Source organism: Echiichthys vipera (genome assembly GCF_963691815.1).
Source record: "Echiichthys vipera genome assembly, chromosome: 22".
Classification (NCBI taxonomy): Eukaryota; Metazoa; Chordata; class Actinopteri; order Perciformes; family Trachinidae; genus Echiichthys; species Echiichthys vipera.
Window position 1 is genome coordinate 18,616,169 of NC_139847.1, and position 5,172 is coordinate 18,621,340.

The window sequence follows — 5,172 nt, forward strand, 5'->3', positions numbered from 1 at the left end:
ATGCTGCGCTACTTGAAGTACAGATTTTTCTGTGATTAAATTGCAATAAACGGATCGAAAGGATGCCAAAATCCCTACATCATGATGCAGAATTGTGAAAAGTCTGAATTCATGCATTGTCGGGTCCGTCCGCAAGATGACAAGCAAAAAGCTTTTAAACTGCTTGTTTTCTGAATGGGGTTCGGTCAGGTCTATGCTACGCAGGAGAATCTTAAAGCTGACCGGGTTTTGCTACATCCTATTGACTTTGTATGTAATCGCACTGTGAGAAAATTTTGCCTCGTGTTTGGTGTGAATACAGCTGACTGGCTGCATCTGAAAACACAGACCTTACAACATGGCCCTTTCCTGATTTAATATGATGACAGTGCTCCGGGGGGAAAACCCTGCAACCAGGTTCCAACATTTGGTGGAAAACCTGAAACCATAAGATTGGAGGCTGTTTTAGCAACATTAAAGTGAAATTTCAGGCGTAAAATCATCCCAGGGTCTTCTTCGACTCTTGCACAAATCAAATAAGTCATCGAGAAAGTTTTTTTTCGTGTATAAACTATTAACGTAGAAATCTGGTAGAGTCGCAAACAACCAGATGTGTCTAACATTGATTAGCTCGGGGCAGCACGGTGAAGGCATTCAAAGGTCTTTTTTAACCACTAATACTGCTGAAAGTAACAGCAAACCTCTGCAGCAACATGAGAAGAGTCCCTACAAAGAAAACAAAGCACCAATGGGCTCCTTCCTGTTGGATTGACTTTGGTAATCCACTTGAATGGACTTTACTATGAGAGGAGCTGGTACAGGGGCCAGTAGGTAAATCTTTAAAACACTCTTTTAATAAACTCTGGGTTCACTAACTACGTCGTTGGTGCTTTGTTTTCTGTGTAGGGAGCAGTATTAGTGGTTAAAAAAGACGTTAGCGACTTTAAGCGACCCTCCAGGATTCCTCCGTTAATAGTTAATTATAAAACTGTCTCTATGGCTTATTTGAATTGTGTGCAAGTGTGGAAAAAAGACCCTAGGATTATTTTGCACAGGAATTACACTTTAGCCCACATGGTGTCAGATTTTCAACTGTCCCATTTAGCTAGAATGTTGCATGTCCACATACCTTTGACCATACAGTGTAACAGCCAACACTAATCGTATAGTTCCAACAATAACTGTCTAATGAACAGGATACAGCATGTCAATCAGACGGCTGTGGGGCTGTTTGGAGGGTTTATTTTAATCTCTCGTGACAGAGCTAGCAGTCCCCCCTACTTCTAGTCTTTGTGCTAAGCTAAGCTAAACATGTTCTGAAACATACAGAGATAAATCTGATATTGATCTACTTAATTGATTGAACTGATTCTGGGTATGACAGCAAATCTAAAAATATCAAACTGCTCCTTTAAATAAGCTGAGCGATGTACCAGCATAGGTTTCATCATCATTATCTCTGTTTGGGCTCTGCTTCTTTACATTCCGGGAAATATATCAGTAAGGCAATTTCTATTGATAGATTTAAAGTTACAAAAATGTGTTTTTTAACCTGACTACAAATGTGTTTAGGTGGATGACAGCTGCAACTGTCCTCGCAGGAAATTGGGAATCTTCAGCATCTAATAGGATAGAATTGAAATGAGCGTGTTCAGGGTCCAAACAGTAGTCTTTACACTGACTGATTTATTTAAATGTAATTGTCTTAATGATGTTTATTTATTGTTATTGTTTTTGTCTTTTATTTGACCCCTCACATACACTCCATGGTCTGACTGCAGTCCTGTCCCAGCATCTGTGCAGCAGTGTAGTTGCCGTTACATTACATAATGGCTGATGACCGCTTGCATATATATTTGGGCCTCAGGTGTCTGCAGTGGAAACAGGCTCCAGCTGATATGAAAGGTTGTTGTTGTGCTGGCATTCAGTTTCTTTGACATTTCTAAAATCCACAGCTTTTCATTGAGCGTTTAAACAAGACAATTACTACAACAGAATGAATGCATTTCTTCAGATGCAGTGCCTTTAGAAAGTCATGATACCCTTTTGAAAAAGTCACTCTTTTTGTTTTACAGCCTGAAATGAGAATACATTCCAGAAATGATAATACATTCCAGAAAAAATTCCAGTGTGATTTACACACTTTGCCTTACAACATTAAATTGAAAGAAGTGTTTCTCAAAATTTCTGAAAATAAATATAAAAACCGAAAAACTAGAATAACAGCGTTGGAAAAGTGCTGAGTCCCCAGCTGTAATCCTTTGTGGAGGCACCTTTTGCTTTAATTACAGCATCAGTCTGTTTGGATCTGTCTCTACCAGCTTTGTGCACCTAGACTGGAGAATATTTCTCCATTCTTCCTGCAGAACTGTTGGAGTTCAGTCAGATTCTGTGGTGAGCGGTGAAGGACTGCACTCTTCAAGTCCATCCACAGATGTTCTGTAGGATTCAGGTCAGGGCTCTGACTCTAGGACCTTCACCTTCCTGTCCTTTAGCCACTGTGTTGGTTTTATGGAGGTGTGTTTTGGGTCGTTGTCATGCTGAAGGTGAACCACCTGCTCATTTTCAAGTGTCTAACAGAGGGACAAGGGTTTCCCTCAAGAATTACGGTGGACTTGGCAGCATCCATTTTCCCTTCAGTCCTGACCAACTGCCCAGAAACAAGCCCCCAACATGATGCTGCCACCACCAGGCTTCACTAGGGAGGCTGTGTTTTGGGTGGTGTGCTGTGGTTGGTTTCTGCCAAACATCATTCTTCAAGGTCACCATGGACCTCTTGGTAGCTTTCCTCATCAATCTTTTCCTGGCTCGGTCTCCAGTTTGGAGGGGCGGCCCGATCTTGGTTATACATGAGAATGTTTATAATGGTTATTCTAAAGGGACTCATCACTTTTTCAACACTGTTATTCTAGTTTTTCATTTTTAAATAATTTTCAGAAATTTTGAAAAAAAAAATTCACTTGAATGCTGTGAGGCAAAATGTGTAAATCACGCTGGAAAAATATATTTTTTATGTATTATGATTTCAAAAAAAGTGACTTTCAAAATGGGATCATCACTTTCTATAGGCCCTGTAGATCCTAGGCTGCTCTGAGACACATCACTTATGTCACTGGGGATCATTGCTTGTTTTGAGGACTAAATATGGAGAAAATAGAAACAATTCTTTGAGTTTATTTGGTTCATTTCAGAGTTTTAAAATCTGAAAAACTGGAAAAACTGACAGAAAAGTAAATATTTATTGGTATGGTAAAATAAAAATGTGTGGTTGGTAATAACAGAAAAGGGTGTGCACGGATTACAGTACATGTAGTATTGTCACTGATTTACACTCCTTTGCCAATAGAATGTACAGTTGCCATGTAAATCCCATTGGTTTGGCCTAATACGACGTTGGTTTGAAGCTTTCTGCTGCAGCTTGCTCACAGATGTGAATCACAGACATCTGTAGAGGTCATGTAAAAAAAAGTAGGATTACAAAAAAAACGCTAGTGGCACCTTGAGGCTAAAATGTGCATTACACCCAGCATTAATAGTGTGTTGCGTTGAACAGGAAGACCAACACACTGATCATTTACTGTAAATAGTCCTTAGGCATCGCCTGAAACAGTGCTGAGATATTGAAGTTCATCCTCTGTGACCAGAAATGACCACTGCAAATGTGGATTAAATGTGACTTTGATTTGTCGTAGACCAAAGTGTTGGTTAGGGGGGGTTTGGGGAGGAGGGGGCAAAAGGTCAGGGGGTCAGTCAAGTCCTAAGATCTTCCTCTGAAAGCCCTGAACACTTCAATAAAACATCATGGAAACTAGCCGGTTCTTAACATACAAATTAAGTTTGTACCACTTAACCATCCCAGTGTTCAAGCAACTGCACCTGGCATTTCTCCCACTCACGTGTATGAGGAGGCTGTTCATACTGAACATGGAAAGATTGCATTTGAGGCTGTCAGATGTGTGGAATTGTATGAGTGACACTGATTTTATACACTGGAGTTCTAATAGCTGGATGTGTTGACTTCTGATGAGCCTGGCTGCTGTTCTGAAAGGTCTGAAAGTGGCCTGTTATTCCTGTCCTTGGCATTGAACCACCGTTCAAAAACATTTGAGCCATTAGAAAAACCACATAATAAGCTTTTTGTTGTGTAAAACATTTGGGATGTCCTTCTTTTGCCTACTTTGATGGCAAATAAAGTATTGCTGGGTAATGTCTGTGTTGTACTGGTCTTTTCATCTGCAGGGATTTCCACCCACATACTCCTGAATTGAAACATGAAACATGAGTCCACAGTGGCTCTGTGAAGGCATCATTAGTGTCATAGTCTCACAAGTACGTTGGTTATTTGAGGAATTTGAGTTGATGACATGCCGTCGTCTTTCATCATTGTTTTTTCAAATAGGCAGGTTTGTCTTAGTACCAATCATTTCTCGGTGAACTACCTATAGATCACTGTTCTCACACAATACAGGTCACCTATTAGAGTCACTTAAAGAATTTACTTTGTATTTCCTCATACTCTTGACATTCCCATGTGTTTGAATGGAGATGTGTACGTGGGACGGAATGTGGACGAGGGTGTATACTGTATATAGTACGCGTGCGTAGGTATGTGTGTTTGTGTGTGCATCACAGGAGTGTGTAATAACACTGCACAGCGTCATACTATCTGCTGTTCGCACTGTGTGTTCTGAAGTTATCAAGTCAGTCTGCTTTAAGTGTGATTCTGAAGTTATCAAGTCAGTCAGCTTTAAGTTTGATTCTGAAGTTATCAAGTCAGTCTGCTTTAAGTTTGATTCTGAAGTTATCAAGTCAGTCTGCTTTAAGTTTGATTCAGAAGTTATCAAGTCAGTCTGCTTTAAGTTTGATTCTGAAGTTATCAAGTCAGTCAGCTTTAAGTTTGATTCTGAAGTTATCAAGTCAGTCTGCTTTAAGTGTGATTCTGAAGTTATCAAGTCAGTCAGCTTTATGTTTGATTTTAAAGTTATCAAGTCAGTCTGCTTTAAGTGTGATTCTGAAGTTATCAAGTCAGTCTGCTTTAAGTTTGATTCTGAAGTTATCAAGTCAGTCTGCTTTAAGTGTGATTCTGAAGTTATCAAGTCAGTCTGCTTTAAGTGTGATTCTGAAGTTATCAAGTCAGTCTGCTTTAAGTTTGATTCTGAAGTTATCAAGTCAGTCTGCTTTAAGTTTGATTCT